At 43.6% G+C, this 18,488-nt stretch overlaps 1 protein-coding gene and 1 long non-coding RNA gene across 2 annotated transcripts in view; one reads left to right on the forward strand and one right to left on the reverse strand.

Annotated features, from left to right (window-relative positions):
* Positions 1–18,488, forward strand: part of LOC141381140 (uncharacterized) — a 686,936-nt gene that overhangs the window by 616,813 nt on the left and 51,635 nt on the right. The window lies entirely within an intron of this gene.
* The window catches only part of si:ch211-190o19.1, a 491,573-nt gene that overhangs the window by 186,588 nt on the left and 286,497 nt on the right, over positions 1–18,488 (reverse strand). The gene's annotated exons all lie outside the window — the stretch shown is intronic.

Genomic DNA, 18,488 nt, shown 5'->3' on the forward strand with positions numbered 1-18,488 from the left:
TCATGCACACATAAGAGCTGTGTTGAGTGAACATACACACTTACCTTGTACGAATTCTACCTGTTAGAATAGATAAAGTTGTTTACACCATTAATAAATAATTTCAACAAAATTAATATCACAATAAATCAGCCTCTGTAGACCCTGTACATTGCCAAAATGTCAGATACACACAGATGTGTCAATATTATACATTTTAATGTTTGTTTGTTCATTTATTTATTTACAATTTGAAATTGCTGGACTTGATCTTTGAATTATGAGCATATTTACACTGCTGTTTCTATTAATGTTTTTTTTTTCTTTGTAGTTGAATAAAATATATTGCAAATGCTGGTCAATATAGTACAGTATTTACAAATATTTATATGATTTAAGTAATGTGTGTGTGTGTGTGTGTGTGTGTGTGTGTGTGTGTGTGTGTGTGTGTGTGTGTGTGTGTGTGTGTGTGTGTGTGTGTGTTTCAGGTAAGTGTTTTGATTCATTTCACTAATGCTAATTTCACAAAGTATTATATACAAACAAATCAGTGACCCACCATAAGCAGTAGGAAAATAAGTATTGAGCTCATCTTGATTTTTTTCCTAGGAATAATATTTCTAGAGGAGCTGTTGACATGGATTTTAAGCAGATTTTGGAGAAAACCCAAACAGTACAATCAAAAAAAAATAAAAATAAAATCTGAGAAATTAGTTGTGTATAATGGAATGACAGAAGGAGAAAGTGCTGAAATGTATTTAATACTTTATATAAAACTCTTTTTTTTATAAGGACAGCTTAAAGACGCCTCTCATGTGAAGAATGAAGCCACAAGCATTGCTCCGGTGTGAGTTTCTCACAGACTTCAACAGACTCAAAATCTTGATGGTTCGGTCATCATTCCACAGCTTGATTTTCTTTCTCAGAGCATTTGAAAGTTTTCTTGGCTGTTTTGGATCATTGTTCTGAAGTATCCAACCTGGTTTCATCTTCATCCTGCTGCTAATAGTAGATGTTGGACCGAAGCAGCTGATATTCATTTACACTGGGGAAGGGCAGAGGGTTGCTGAAGAACTACTGAGAGATGCCAGCTGCTGTCTGGGCTTTCACTGCATTTTTAAACCTCCCTTTCTTCACATGTTCAAAACTTTTTTTTTCAGTGTCATTTCATTTTATTACACATAACTTTGTGTAACTTTAAATTGACAAGGTTAAATTGACTAAACCTATAAAAATGCATTCGCTTTACGTAATTAACTTCGGTTTACTAAAAACGTAACTTAACTGCAACTTAATTCAGTCATGTGGAACCTGCTGACAAAATTAAAGCCAACAATTTGCTTTGAGTGTAGAGGTTTATACAGTAAAACTATTGAAGTTAATAACAGTGTCATAAAAATCTGAGGAATATTAAAGATTAATATCATTATTAACAGTTACCATTAATACCAAAATTTATACAGATATGTAATTTCTTTACAGAATAATGCGCTCAAAACCTGCTAGAACTACTTTAACTGCTTATATAAGAATAATGGAACACATTACAATGTTCATCAGCCAAAAATAAGCAGCAGAAGAGTTTTCTCTTTTCTTTCCTTTACTAACTTCACTCTTGCTGTTAGACACTGCCCTCTAGTGGCTGTTTAATACATTTGAAGACGAAACAAATGCAGTTTTCTGAAATGTTATCAAAAATTGAGTTCAGAATTGAGTTCAACACTTACCTGCAGCTTTTCTATAATCCAGCTTCAGCACAGATTATGAAAAGAGGACGAGCTGATGTGGATCCATCAAGTGTTTTGCACTGAGGCACATTGCATTATCTCATCACTGAGCTTAGTAAATCTGCTAAGTATTAATGTGGTATGAACAGAAATTAAGAAACTAAAGACAAATAAGATAAATGTAACAGCTTTATTTTCTTATTTAAAGTCTTCATGTCTATACAGTCAACATACTGAACTGCACTTACATGAACTTATTCCAACACTTTACAAAACTGATGCTCATTTGAAATGCACATATACTGTTGTTGAACAGATTTGGCAGTCAGTTCTGATAAACTTCACTGTTAGCTTAAACAGTAAACAATATGTGGAGTGATAATCAGAACTGACAAACACAAAACAGGCAATATCCACAAATATTTACAAAACATGTTCAGTTATCTCATAAAACACTCAAAGATCAACTCACATTTACAAAATATCTGTAAATAAAGTACATTGTACAATATATTCAACACATTTTTAAATAAACAAACCATTTTTAGGATCAATTGAATGTAAAGCAACTGATCTTTACATGAAGAAATCACAAGAAACACAATACAGACGTCAACATCTGAAGTGGATCAAAAACTTTCACCAGAGTTGTCCTAAATCAATCATCTTCTCTTGCCTTAAAACAATTCTGAAAACCATTTGATCGACTTCAAATAGTGACGACTGCAGTTATACAATACAGTGTTTAATCAGGTTTGATTTGAGAATGTTACCAAATCCTGTGTTGCACAATTTAGTTTTCTGTCTTTGTTGGTTCCTACTCTTCCCACATAGCAAAATTTCACTGGCCCAGCTCTGGCCCACACAATCAGATTTGCTTGGCCCACATGCCGCATTGAATTACGGTACATGACAGAACCAAGCCTGGCTTCCAGACAAGGGCCAAAAATGGACCATATCTGGGTCAAGCCTCAGCCAAGTTAATAACTCATAATTGGGCCAGATAGCATCAACAAATGATTGACCCGCTGCCCTCATGCCAAGAGGGGACGTCTGACTAAATAGGGAGTGCAAGCATGTATTGGGGTAGGAGCTGAACACGCAGTAACCTCAATGCATGGAAGCAACCTGATAGTAGTGCAGGCCTACAGATGACAACGAGGAAGTGTGCTATCACAGAAGAGGGACAAAGAACAGCGTTCTTAAAAAGAAAAATAGAGTCACTGATAACCTATAATGTTAGAATTTTGAATTCCTCATTTTAATCAGTGTACAAGTTTTGACATTAGAGTTTACTGATATTTTGGTACTTTAATTTTTCATTGGAGCATATTTTTCACGGGTTTTGATTCCCCTTTGATCGATTGTTATAAAAATTTTTATCTTGAAAATTTTTATTTGAATTATATTGCTAAATAACAATAACTGAATAAAATAAATAAATAACCACACCTCTTTTGATAAAGTGCTTAAGGTGTGGAAATGAAATTCTGGAATAATTGGAAGTTAATAGGAGTGTTTGGCATAATAAGCCTGAATTTAGTGGGCATACTTTTTATGATAAGAAATTATCAGACTGAAGCCACGAGTAGAGACAGGGGCGCTCCCAAGGGGTGGCCACAGGCACCTCTGGATAAACTCTGGCCAAGCCAATATGATTCTGCTGTTGCCATTATTAATTTAAATGTACTTATGTAAATTCACAATAATTCAATAAATAAATAAAATGCAGCCACTAAATTGTTGGTGGTGTCACTGACGTAGCTGATTCACTGCCTTTACCCCTTAGTGAATCCCGGTTGTTTGCATTCACGCCGATAAAACATGCGCCGCTAATGCACCGTGAAACAGGAGTAACAGACTTTTGTTCAGAGATGTCGGTATGCAGCGAGTTTTGCAGGTCGACAAATCTAAAGTTTATATAATATGATGATGATGATGATGATGATGATGACGATGACAATGATGTTACTTTCACTAAGCATGGCTGTAACCAGTTAATCTCTGCTGTTATTTTGGGATTTCCACCTGGATTTTGCCTACCCAAATTTAAAAGCTTCCCAAATCCACATGCAGAGGTGTAAATGCAAAAAGATTACGCAAAAAGATGACTTAGGTGCGTTATCAGTCATAACACTCATAACTATCATAACAAGGGCTTGACAAACTTTTTTGATCACCAGCCACTGTGGCAAGTAGATTTCCAACATTACTAGCCACTCAGCATTTTCACTAGTCACAATTTTGTTGTTGGGAAAATATATTTAATATGCACAAATATGACTTTAACATGCTGAAATGACTTGAATTAGATTTTGCGTTACGTCCACATGCCTCCTCATTCATTTCACTTTTTGAGCATGAGCACATGGATTATGGTTTCATAGTGTCGTATTACAATTAGTTTTATTTCACATCACTTTCCAGAGCTCAAAATGAAGGATTTATCAAATTTATCTCTGACCACACCAAACATAAATATTTATTATTATTTAGCCACTGAAGGATTCGGATTTATACCTTCCAATCCGTCTCAGCATGGATCAACGATTATCCTTTTCTCATCGTCCTGTTTCTCATTAGTTTTATCAAATATAATTACTTGATTATTTGAATGAGTATTTAACTTTGAATTGATTTTAACTAATGAATAGGTTAAATACACTGCTTTATGTAAGAATGTTCAGTGTCCTTGCTCCTCTCTTTGTCTGTCTATTTTAACTTTGTTTTCAGGAGACACACAAAAAACAGATCATAGGTCATGAAGACCTCCCTCTCTCCGTCTTTTGAGCGGAATTATTGATGCTGAAGAGGAGGAAACGACTGTTTCTATTTGTCATGATATTGTCTACAGTAATTTAACTGTTTTGATTGTTAATTCTTGTAAAGTAATTCATTTTTATGTTAGATAGACATTGTGTGTTGAGGATATTGCAGCCGAACACAACAATAATAATATTATGTGTAGGTCTACTGTTGGTTAAAAGGCTCAATATTGAATAGACTTTGAATGGTGGACTTGAACAGACTTTAAATTTGTCCTGGTCATTAATGTAGAGTAAAGTGATGACATCTCAATACAACTGTTCATAATTCTGATGTTGAACTACTGTGTTTGAGACATGTGCTTGCAATCTGTCATTGATAACATCATTAGAAGATTTATTCACTGGTAAAAATGAGATATTTGTCATGCCCGCCCTCTCTGTGCAACACCTCACGGTCAGCAGCTCATGTCCCGTGTGATTGCGGCCGCAAATACATCACTCTGAAGACAGAAATGACATTTTTGGGTGAATTATACTCTATGAATACAGTATGTGACTTTTTCAACCATTTGGAGGTGTCCATGTCACTGAGCAGCGTATATAAAACAGTGTGAAGACTTGTGCGCTTGCCTTTTCTTTCCAACTGAACTTGAAAATATGAATGGCAAAATCATAGAAAAGATCATCTAGAGCACAGGTGTCAAACTCAGTTCCAAAAGGGCCGCAGCTCTGCACGGTTTAGTTCCAACCCTAATTAAACACACCTGATCAAACTAATTAAGTCCTTCAGGCTTGTTTGAAACCTACAGGTAAGTGTGTTGGAGCAGGGTTGGAACTAAACTATGCAGGGCTTCGGCCCTCCAGGAATTGAGTTTGACACCCCTGGTCTAGGGGGTCGAATCGAGATGCGATCTTTTTTCCGATTAATTGTGCAACTCTAGTGTCGCCTCTTGGTGATTCTAAGCTTTCTGTACGAACATTTTGAAATTAAACTAAACAGACGGTTCTTTAATTTTATTGGTTATCCGTAATGTGAAATTTAATCGTAAGCTTGACGAGTAGTTTGAGAATTTGATGTTTCCCCATTCAGACAGAATGCCTGAGCATACTGCCCGAGAGGCATTTCAAAGATGGCCACCGACCGAGTATAATGAATTTCTCTAAAGTGACTTTGTTTCAACCCTTCTGTAGTCTTAGAAATCTGTCTATGCCATTTGACCTCTGAGTAAAAATGACCCATCTTTACTAAACCTCTAAAATAAAGCAGCTAAACTTCATTTCAGTCCTCAAATTGCATGAAGAATCAACCTCATTTTTATCGCAAACTCTGTGAACGTCCAGGGTTTCCCTCATCAGTGTGCAGTATTTCATTAGTGTTTCTCATTTTTGACTAAAGTAAAGGGTGTACAGCCTTATCATGAAAAAACAACACATCTTTTTAACCTAATGTTGGGGTCATTTAAAAAAAAAATAACCAAATGTCAACATTTAAAAAAAAATGATTAAGGGTTTTTCTGCTGTTAAAATAATGCATGGGTCATTTATGACCAATAAACCCTATGAGTGTACTTCTGAAGGCAAAGACAGAGACAAACTGTCATCTTAAAATTATAAGGTTTTATCTGCGTTCTGAATGGCTTTGAGATATTGAGCTTCAAAGTTTTTGCATTCCATAAAGCAAACAGTATGTGTGTAACATTTGTTTTTGAAAGAAAACGTGTTAAATTGTATTAACAATTGTTAATCATTAAATTGTAAACTTATAAAAAAATAAGAATGTCAATAACTCAATTTTGACAAAAATTGTCTGATAGAACTTTATAATTATAAGGTGACGAAATGTGTAATGATAAATGCTATTGGCAAAGTGTCACTATTTTTTAGCAAGTTTGTCATTTAAATTTAGAGCATATTCACTGTTTTTGTTCCTTACCCAGTCCCTCCAGCTCTACAGTTGCATTGGCTGATAAATCTCCAGCAAACCCTTGACACCTGTAAACTCCTTTATCCTCAGTTCTGACACTCTTCAGTCTGAGAGAGAAGTTTCCTTTGGGGATTTCAGCAGTGATGAACTCAACTCTGCCTCTGAATTGTTCAACTGATGACTCTGGTAAAGTCTTGTTGTTTTGATACAGCAGAACGTTCGAGGTTACAGAAGTAACCCTTCGTTCCCTGAGGAGGGGAACGGAAGTGCCATAGAGTGGATTGATTGAATCCACGAAATGGGAGGATTCGGTTCAGAAGCCGCTTGTCTGAAAGAGTATTGAACGGGCCAATGAATGCAATGAATTGGCAGCGTAAGCTTGCACATGTGTATTTCATTGCCAATTATCCCAGCATATAAGCACACCTGGAGCGAGCAGACGCCATCCTTTTAAGCTGAAGAGACTTTCAAACAGCTAAGGGACAGTCATTATGGCGACGGAGTATGGCACTTCCGTTCCCCTCCTCGGGGAACGAAGGGTTACTTCTGTAACCTCGAACGTTCCCCTTCGGTTGGGGAACTTCAGTGCCATAGAGTGGATTGATTGAATCCACGAAATGGGAGAAGTATGGAAAGCGCCATAATGACTGCACCTTACCAACGCCCCCGATGAGGGGATTGTCAAGCAAGCGTGACGCACCCACATCATGGGAGGCTCGGTCCTCCAACGTGTCCCTGGCCCTAATTTATCCTACTTCAACAGAAGTTTTACGGATTTAGATATATTTTTGGGAAGTCGTGAGCATCTAGATAATTCTAGGAAAATACGACAGTACGTTGGGAAGCGTGCAATCCCGATAGGGAGGACGCTGCGGAGTTCATCCGTTACCCAAGGGGGGATAGATGGCAGAATTTACATATGGACTAGCCCTAAAAAGGGGGAGTACGCATAGCAAAAGAGTGGTTAGCGGGGAGGGAAGACACGGGTCCGCCCGGGGGGGGGGACTTAACCGTGGCGGAATAAGCATATGGGATCGCCTAGTGGGGATCACGCATAGCAGGCACCTTTACCCAAAACGCAGGCTGACCAGCGGGCAGACCTACAACGTAGTGGGCCAGCAAGTGACTCCTCCGCTGATTCAGTGCTGGGGGCCACGGAGGAATCTGCAGGGCTCACCTGACGGGGAACTTTACTGACAGATAAAAAGGCGCACGTACCTCCGTGTTAGAGAGAATGGCGTAGCAAGCGTGTTTCAACACCCTACCGAATTTCCTCAATCACCAAGGGTTACCTAATACCCTTGAGGAAACCGGCTCCACTCGCAGATTGTAAAACCTTGCAAAATGTGTTGGGTGTAACCCAGCCCGCAGCTCTACAGATGTCTGTTAAAGAGGGGCGCCGCGTGCGCGCGCTCGAGAGGATGCGAAGCTCCGAGTGGAGTGCGCACGCGCTCTCGGGGGACGCGGCTCATCTCGGCTCTGATAGTGAAAGAAAGGCATCCACAATCTAGTGGGAACTTATTTCGGTACGGCACTTCCCTGCTGCCGACCGCTATAACAGACGAAGAGCTGCTCAGATGATCTAAACTCTGAGTGCGGTCCGGATAATACGCAAAACGCGAACTGGACAATAAAGAAGGGCTGGGTCTGCCTCCTCCGAGGGCAGCGCTTGCAGGCTCACTACCTCGTATTAAAACGGAGTGGTAGGAACCTTGGGCACATATCGCGGGCGGGGTCTCAGGACGTGAGAGAAAGCCAGCCCAATTACAGGCACGAGTCACTGACCGAAAAATGCCTCCGGGTCCCCGACCCTCTAATCGATTTCAACGCGACCAGCAGAGCTGTCTTCAGGGACAGAAAGATACTGAGTCGAGGATCGAAGGGATCTGACGCGGCTTGTGTAGCAAGGCGAGATCCTAGGAGGGCATGAGAGGGGGCGGGGTGGATTAATTCGCTTAGCGCCCCTGAGGAACCGGATGATGAGGTTATGCGTTCCCACGGTGCTGCCAGCCACCGCGTTATGAGAGCAGAGATGGCAGCCACGTAACCTTGAGTGTGGAGGGCGACAGCCTGCTCTCCAACTTCTCTCGGCGTAAAGAAAGCACAACGCTGATCTGGCAAATTACGGGGGTCTTCTCAGCGAGAGACACACCATTCAGTGAATAGACTCCACGTCAGGGCATAGGCGCGCTCGGGGAGGGGGCTCTAGCCCGAGTGACGGTATTAGCCACCGCAATCGGAGGTTACCTAAGTCTTCCTCGCGTCTAAAATCTCCAAAGATCGGCGAGGGTGCCAGGTGGTGCCCTGTCCCTGAGAGAGTAGGTGCTCTCTCGAAGGGACTGCCAGGGGAGGGCTATCGCGAGGGAGAGCTCTGACATCCAGGTCCGGTTGAGCCAGAGGGGCGCAACCAGCAACCTGTTCCTCGTCCTCCCTGACCTTGCACAGTAACTGCGCGAGCAGGCTCACTGGGGGAAACGCGTATTTGCGCATGCCCCGAGGCCAGCTGTAAGCCAGTGCATCCGTGCCGAGAGCACTCGGTCAGGGAAAGAACAACTGGCAATGAGCGATCTCGGGGGAAGCAACAGATCGATCTGGGCTTCCCTGAATCGCGCCCATATCAGCTGAACAGACTCGGGGTGGAGTCTCCATTCTCCAGGACGTAAGGCTGCCGTGAGAGCGCATCGGCTGCACGGTTGAGCTTGCCTGAATATGAATGGCGTGCAGCGGTTTCAGCCGCGGATGACTCCAGAGGAGCAGACGGCGGGCGAGCTGAGACATGCGGCGAGAGCGCATACCCCCCATACGGCTGATATACACCACCGCCGCCGTACTGTCCGTCCTGACCAGCACGTGTTGCCGCTCCAGCACCGGAAAAAAACGGTGGAGAGCGAGGAACACTGCCAACAGCTCCAGGCGATATGCCAATGCAACTGGGTACCTTTCCACAGGTCCGCAGCCGCATGCCTGCAACGCACAGCCCCCCAGCCCGTGTTGGAAGCGTCTGCTGAAACGACAACAAGACTGGACGCCTGTTCTAGAGACACCCAGGCCTGTAGGAACGAGGGGTCGCTCCAAGGGCTGAGAGCGCGGCGACACAGCGAAGTAACCGAGACTCGGTGTGCGCGCGCGTGCCATGCGCGTCTGGGGACTCGATCGTGAAGCCAGTGCTGAAGTGGTCTCATATAGAATAATCCGAGCGGCATGAAGCGGCTGCGGATGCCATATGCCCCAGGAGCCTCTGAAATAGTTTCAGTGGGACCACTATTTTACTGTCGAGCTCTCTCAGACAGTACAGCATCAGCTGAGCGTGCTCTCCGGAGAGGCGCGCTGCCATGGTGACCGAGTCCAGCTCCAGCCCGAGAGAAGAGATCCTCTGCACGGGGGCGAGTTTGCTCTTTTCTCGGTTGACCTGAAACCCCCACAGGTGGAAGTGCCAGAGCACTTTGTCTCTGTGCATAATCAATTGCTCCGAGAGAGGGCAAAAATCAGCCAGTCGTAAAGAAATCGAGGATGCAGATGCCCGCGAGCCGAAGGGGCGCTGAGGCACCCTCCGCGGGCTTGGTGAGGACCCGCGGAGACAGAGAGAGCCCGAAGGGGAGGGCTTTGTATTGCCAAGCTCGACCTTCAAACGCAAACCGCAGAAACTGACGGTGGCGAGGAAGAGTGGAGACATGGAAATACGCGTCCATCAGGTCTAATGCTGCAGACCAACCCAGAGGACGAATGCACCGGAGGATGCGCTTCTGCGTGAGCATTCTGAACAGCACCTTGTGCAGGCAGCGGTTCAAAACACGCAGATCTAGGATTGGCCGTGACCCACCGCTCTTTTTGGGCACGATGAAGTGTGGGCTGTAAAACACGCTCTCCATCTCGGCTGGAGGGAGCAGCTCGATTGCATCCTTCGCCAGGAGGACAGCAATCTCCTCTCGCAAGACAGGGGCGGACAGGGGGCTGACCCTGGTGAATACACACCCGCGACTTGGGGGGCCGTTTCGCGAACTGAATCGCATAGCCGAGTCTGATTGTGCGCATGAGCCACCGCGAAGAGCTGGCCCCTGCTAACCAGGCAGGCAGAGCTCCCGCTAATGGACTCATCGCTACAATCGCTGACGTACCAGCAGTGGGGCAGCGCGGAGTGGGTGTGCTGATCCGGGAAGCTCGCGGGTCCCACGGAAAAGCTGGAGGTGAGATATTTGCTCTCACTCCGAACCCGAGCTCCGGAGGGGAGGTTCGAGGGGTGGGAGAAAGGAGACCGTCCTCCCAGCGCTCGTGAGCCACTGGCGAAACGCACCGAATCTGCAAGCTAGAAAGCATAGCGTCCCAGACTGGCAGATTTCGGGCTGTCACATCTGGGGAAGTGAAAAGTGCCCTTTCATAATGTTTTCATGGCAGTAAAAAGTGACGTTGGAAATGGGGCCCCGCCCTCCAGCGGGGAAAGAGCAAGTTCCCTCTTCTCCAGATGGCCTGTCCCAGGGACGCTTCGCGGTCAGTTGCCAGACTTAGCGGCGTTCTGGGCAGGGGGGCTGCCTGCTTCCGAGGTGCCCGACGCGCTCGCTTCGCCAGAGGCGTGTGCGGAGCAGCTCTCGTAGGCGGGTGCCTTCGGCGAGGAGCAGGTATGAATGGCACGGCGGGCGGAGCGGGCTACGGACCGCCGATAAGACATCACCCACCAACTGCTCTCTCACCGCCTTGAATTCCTGGGTGAATTCACAGACGGTGTCGCCGAACATGGCTTGGGATATGGGGAAAGTCAAGAAAGCGGACTTTGTCGACTTCGCGCATATCAGCCAGGGGTGGCGCTCCTGGATCACTAATGTGGACATCGTCCTCCCCAACGCACACGCAGCGGACTCAGTAGTCCGAAGAGCTAAGTCGGCGGCGGTGCGAAGCTCGTAAGCCTGGGTTGGACCCACCCTCGTGCAGCTCGGCCAGCGCCTGCGCTAGGTAGCGCTGGTAGGTGGCTATCGCATGCAAGGCGGAAGCAGCCTGGCCCGCAGCTATGTAAGCTCTAGCTCTGAGGGATGTAGATAACTTACAGCCTTTGGATGGGAGACGAGGCGGACCCCGCCAAGAAGAGGCGCCGCGCGGATTTACCGCCATCGCGCTCAACCTGAGGAATCGCCACATACCCCCTGGCTGTTCCACCGTCAAGAGTGGTTAGGGTGGAGGGACACGCAGCACGAGCAGAAAAAAGTGCTTTACAAGACCGCGTGAGCCTACTGTGCACCTCCGGGAAGAAGGGAACGCCCCTCTAGTCGGTCCGGCCGCGGAGCTGGGGGATAAACCATCTCCAACCCACGGCCAAAGCAGCCCGGGAAAGCACGGCTAACATGTCCGTTTCAGGATCCGTAGTGACAGCGCTCACCAGCCCGAAGGGGGCGAGCGGGTCTGGATCATCATCGGACAATGAAAGCCCACCCTCCGATGCCGCGGTGGACGTCTGGTCTCCGGTGTCATCGGGCGTAAGGGCTACCATCTGTTAGAAGGATCGCTTCCCCCGCCCGAAGCTTGGATGGAGCGCTTAGAGGAGCGGGAGGTCCGCGGGCCCGTGGGCGACGGATTATCTCTCGCTGAAACCCTCAGATCTGCCCGAGTGCCCGCTGCAGAGCAGGGGACAACTGGGGTGGTTCGCCCTTTTGCAAAGGCTAGCCGCGATCTTTACTGCGCAACAGTCATGGCATCGCAATGACGACATGAACTGCCCGCGAGCAGCGCATTAACATGCTGGACCCCCCAGACATGCAACGCAGTGCTCGTGCCCATCATCCGAGGACAGGAAACCACCGCATCCAGAAACGCACAGTCGGAGCGCCGTCCTGAAAAGGACGTGCTGCACGACTGTGTTGCTCTTTCTGTGAAGTTTGCAACTTTATACGCACCGCTCTGGAGGACCGGACCCAAAGAACGCAGGCAAGGGAGAAACCCAGCTCGACCGTCTGCCGCTGCGTGTACACACTCTGGACCGGGAGAATGCTCTCGTTCGCTCAGAATCGCTTGTCACAGCAGGAGGAACCCTCATCGACTCGATCAGAAAGTCTCTGAAGCGAAAAGGATGGCGTCTGCTCGCTCCAGGTGTGCTTATATGCTGGGATAATTGGCAATGAAATACACCTGTGCAAGCTTACGCTGCCAATTCATTGCATTCATTGGCCCGTTCAATACTCTTTCAGACAAGCGGCTTCTGAACCGAATCCTCCCATTTCGTGGATTCAATCAATCCACTCTATGGCACTGAAGTTCCCCAACCGAAGGGGAACCAGAAAATCTCCATCTTCATCTGTTTTCCTCCATGAAGCCTCTATAATGTGTTTAGGTGAGATTTGAGAGTCTACAGAGCAGTTCAGAGTCACGTCCTCACCAACATATGCAGAAGCAGGACGATTTGATCCTGATACTAACAAACTCTCTGAAAGAAAACAAATACAGTAGTGTCATACATTACATCAAACCTCATTTAATCGGAATTTTCAGCAGAATTTAGGTTGCTTTCACTCACCATTGCTGACTTTTATCTGAGCCACAGCTTCACCTGTGTTCTCCTTCATCTTGAGCTGTCAGATTGTCCAGACGGAGGGAGAAGTTTCCATGTTGAATCTCCTCAGTAAAGAAATGAGCTCTATCATGATAATCCTGCTGCTGGACCTCTGCTCGACTCTCACCATCTTGATACAGATGAACCAGAGTCTCTGAGTCTGCTCTTCTCCATTCCACCTCCAGATCCTCCACTGGTAAAGATTCATCAACATAACAGGGCAAAACCACTGAAGATCCCAGAGGAGCAGACAGAGGAGCAGAGGGACCACGAACAGTGAAGCCTGAAACAACACAATAATTGATTAATGCGTCAAAAAAAGGAGGAGGGAAAATCTAAATTCAGTTGTAATTGGGCTTTTGTACATCTGAAAATAGTGTGGTGAGTGTATCGTATGTGTATACTTAAACTCATTTCATGATACTTTCTGACTTAGCTTTTATATTTACCGTAAAAAAATATTTATAAATAAGACAATTAATAATGTCCCAAGAGCCAGTTTCTGTGCCTGACGATGGGGTTGTCGTGGTCCTAACCTTCGACCACCACCTGTTCCACAATGCACCGGCCCCTTACGGCTTCCCCTGGAAGTAGTGGGCTTGTGGGAGGATGGTCCCTCTTCGCTTCTTTGGGCTAAGCCCAGCTGGGTTCCACGGGTTCAGGCCCCGGCTGCGCCATACCGGGCGACGTCACAGTCCTTGATGTTGTTGAACTCGTAAGGGGTTTTTGAACCGCACTTAGTTTGACCTGTAACCTAAGACCTGTTTGTCTTGGGAGACACTACCAGGGGCATTAGCCCCCGACAACATAGGATCACTCAGGCACTCAAACCTCTCCACCACGATAAGGAAGGATGGAACGTGAGATTGACAGGCTGATTGGTGCAGTGGCAGCAGTAATGAGGTCAATGTACTGGTCCGTTGTCGTGAAGAAGGAGCTGAGCCAAAAGGCAAAGCTCTCAATTTAACGGTCAATCTAAGTTTCTACTCTCATCTATGATCATGAGATTTGGGTCATGACCGAAAGGACAAGATCTCGGATACAAGCGGCCGAAATGAGTTTCCTTCAAAGGGTGGAAAGGCACACTATTATGGATAGGGTGAGGAGCTCTGACACCCGGGAGGAGCTCGGAGTAGAGCCGCTGCTCCTCCACATCGAGAGAAGTCAGCTAGGGTGGCTCGGGCATCTGTTTCAGATGCCTCCTGGACGCCTACCTAGGGAGATGTTCCAGGCATGTCCCACCTGGAGGAGTACTCGGGGAAGACCCAGGACATGCTGGAGGGACTATGCCTCTCGTCTGGCCTGGGAACACCACTGGATCCCCCCGGAGGAGCTGGAGGAAGTGAGAGGGAAGTCTGGGAGGAGCTGGAGGAAGTGAGAGGGAAGTCTGGGGTTCTCTCCTAAGACTGCTGCCCCCGTGAACCCGGTCCCGGAAAAGCGGCAGAAGATTAATGAATGAATGAACATTTAATAAAGTGGAAACATCGATTTCAACTGTATTATTTGGCCATTAATCTTTCAACGCACTATTAAACGCATCAGGAACAACAGGGGTGTAAAACTGTCTGGGTCATAAAACTGGCTGGATGTAAAGGCTGCAGATGCCCCATATAGCTTGTAGTGATTGCTATTTCGATTTTACAGCAGTAACATCCACAGAATCCATAAAGCCTGATATTCAGTACTTAAAAAACTATTTCTATATCATTTCTTTCTATTTAATTATTAAAACCTTTAGAAATATAGTCATTAACTGTTAAACGCATTAAGTACAAGAAAATGTGCAAACACTCTTATTTGTGATGCTTCTAGAATCCACTCACAAAATGAAAAATAAATAACACAAAGCCATAAAAGCAACTACATTTATTGTTGGTGAAAAATGCAAAAGTAGTATTTGTTTGATGTTGAAATACTGTAGTGTAATATAATTTCAGTGAAGCTCAGTCTAAAATTAATACACCAGAAGCACAGATATGTATAAAACGTTGACATTTATGGTCTACTCTCATGGTCAACTGGTTGGACAATGCAACTGTAAAGCCTGGCTTTAGCCCACAATAATTCATTAGTATGGCGTCTTCTTTGAATTTGAATGAACTTTATTCAACAGGGACAATGCTTATTAATAGGCGAAGCAGTGTCGCAGTAGGTAGTGCTGTCGCCTCACAGCAAGAAGGTCGCTGGTTCGAACCTCGGTTCAGTTGGCGTTCCTGTGTTTGCATGTTTTCCCTGCGTTCGCGTGGGTTTCCTTCGGGTGATCAGTTTCCCCCCACAGTCCAAAGTCATGCGGTACAGGTGAATTGGGTAGGCTAAATTGTCCGTAGTGTATGTGTGTGTGTGTGTGTGTGGATGTTTCCCAGAGATGGTTTGTGGCTGGAAGGGCATCCGATGGGTAAAAACGTGCTGGATAAGTTGGCGGTTCATTCCGCTGTGGCGACCCTGGATTAAAAAAGGGTCTAAGCCGACAAGAAAATGAATGAATGCTCATTAATAAACAGTAAAACTGTAAATAAGCCAGAGTTAGCCACAAGGGCTAATTTTCATCTGTTGCCCCCTGCCAGATTTAAAAAGGCAACCTAAAATCCAAAAACACATCATCACACAAACAAAAACAGAAAAGTTACATATGACAAAGGGATAAAACATGTAATAAGAATTTCTTAAAATCTTAGACAAGAATTACACATCATTACAAACTTGATTTGATTTTAGCCATTGCTTTAACTTGTATTTAAAAGTTGAACAATTTGTAGCACCCCTTAAATCAATAGGAAGTGTGTTCAGAAATGACTGGCTCTAACTGAGAAGACTGATCATGCAAAAGTTGTACATCTAAACTGTACAGCACAGTCTCCCCTGGTAACAGATTGTGTTGCTTGACCATTATTGTTCTTTTGTGTCACAAACTCGCATAGTGGAGGTGGAGCAAATCCATTTAAAATTTTAAAAATCACACAAGCATCAGCCAAACATTTAATATCATCAAAGCTCAACAAATAATGCTTTTGTATTACATTACAATGATAATACCTAATAGACTTCTGAATAAATACTTTAAGTGCCTGTTTATAAAGTGATTCAACAGATTTAAGAACTGTTTTACTAGCGTGTGACCAACTAGTAAGACAATATGTAATATGAGAAAAAATCATAGAGTGCATAAAAAGTTTTGCTGCTTCATTAGTCAAGTAAGGTCGTATCTGCCTGAAGTTGGCCAGATTAAATTTAACAATTTTAGTGAGCTTATTGGCATGCTTTTGGAATTTTTTGAATGTCTCTTGTGAATCTAAAACTAGACCTAAATATTTAAAATCAGAGACAACCCTGAGCTTTTCTCCTTTAACACACACATCAGGATGATGGGTTACTGTCAATGATTGTGAGAAAAACATACAGACCGCTTTACTTGCATTCAAATTAAGATATGATTCACACAACCAATCAGATACATGAACTCGTGCCTCGGTTAAATAATTTGCTGCCAGTTTCACGTGAACATATAGAACTGTGTCATCAGCGTACATCTGAATATTAGTAGTAGGACAGACTCAGGATAGTGGCCAGGTCACTATGTGATGATGGTGGATGAACATATGGCTAACAAAAACAAATTAATAATAATAAAAAAAAATCTGTATTTTTTGTAAGTGTACTTTTTTTGCTTTTATTCTTGCCATAATAAAATATATTTGTAGAGTGACCCATGTTTCCATTAATATTTTAATAAACTTTAATAGGTAAAACTGTCTAAGATAAGAACAAAAGCAAGAGATGCATCAAAGTTTGATTTAAAAAATCTTGAATGGTTATAAAAATCCTTATAATCGTATTATAATTTATAAATATAATTCGTTTAAAAATATTAAATTATATTAATGATATGATGTAGTTCCGGAAACTTCCTACTTCTCCATCTGATTTTACGGTGGGTTGCTTTTGACCGCCCCCTGTCGTTTTAAAGAATAACACAACAGTTAATCACCTGTCATAGGAAAGCGGTATACACTGTTATGAATAATGGAGTGAAGCATTTTCCCATTGGACAAGAACTCTCATCGACTCATCAAATACCAGAAAATGACCACAAAGATAAAGGTAGTTTATATTAGTAATATAAACTGTTAGATAGACATTTGTATATATAAGTATATAAGTACAAAATGTCATTTAATGTAAATTTTCACCAGAATTCAAGTGGTCCTCATAAACATGTTATTTTTAAGTCCTGTTAGATAAGGATGAAAAACACAAAAATTTTAAATAATTTACTCAACACATCAATGCTGAACATTTGAAAAAAAATGTAATAATTTTGTGATTTGCAGACTATAAAAGAGCAAAGCAATATTAGGATGCAGACACTGAACATGGTAACAAAAAATTATATGTAAGGAATAATTGACAAAAGACAGCAATGCACACCGGTGGTGGTGATGTGGTTACATAATGAGTGTCTATACATTACATTATTATCTACTAATTCAACAGCCCACCAAGAATTATTCCGCTAATACAGTTCCCACAGCTAAAGCCACAGTTCTGATGTTGTTCAGATGTTTCTTATTATGTTATTTTTCAGCGTAGTGATATGGAGCTGTAATGAACTCTAAACATGCATGAACTACTCTGTGTGTTTATCTGAAAATACTGGCACACTTTAGAATGCTCATAAGCATTTTTTGAGCGCGAGAAGAGTTTCTACAGGTGGTTTGTCAAGGCCACTCCTATGCTCATGTCATAAATGCAGTGTTTTTTAAATTAATTTTTTTTAATTGAATTTTTTATATGAAATGTGTCAGATGCAAATGTGCAAAAACAATGGTGCAAGTGTCAGAAAGATGAAAGTGTTTTCCACAAGTGGTTATCAAGCCCTCTCACTTGTGGGAGGCACATTCATAATTAATAATGTTTTGAGGTTGTCATGTCGTGAGTAGAGGAGAAAAGAGGTGATCTTATATGGGATTTGATATGGGATTTTAGTTGTCGTAGCCTCAGCAGTTAGATAACTGTTGTTCATTCAGAGCAGCTCATAGTAACATCCACATTAAGCACATAAACTGATCTCATCCTGATTCGTAATTAACAAACACTGAAATCAGTTTAGAAATTCAAACAAAGTCAAAACAATGTTCTGAAGTGTTTTAAAGAATTGAGTTCAGATTTGAGTGCACACTTACCAGCAGCTTTTCTGTAATCCAGTTTCAGCACAGAGCCAGTAAAGAAACTGTAATCGATATCCTCATCACCAAATGTATTATCTGAACCTGCATTAGAAATAAAGTAGCAGAACACAAACAGTTTTCTCTTTTCTCCTCAACTAACTTTACACTCATTGTTATACTGCCTTCTAGTGGCGACTCTGTACATTTATAAACAAAACAAATTCAGTTTTCTGAAACGTTATAAAGATTTGAGTTCAGAATTGAGTTCAACACTTACCAGCAGCTTTTCTATAACCCAGTTTCAGCAGAGATGTTCAGCTCAGAGGACGAGCTGACGTTGATCCATCAAGTGTTTTTGCACTGAGGCACTTTACAGTATATCAATACTGAGCT

The sequence above is a fragment of the Danio rerio genome, chromosome 3 (genome assembly GCF_052040795.2).
Source record: "Danio rerio strain M-AB ecotype USA chromosome 3, GRCz13ab, whole genome shotgun sequence".
Taxonomy (NCBI): Eukaryota; Metazoa; Chordata; class Actinopteri; order Cypriniformes; family Danionidae; genus Danio; species Danio rerio.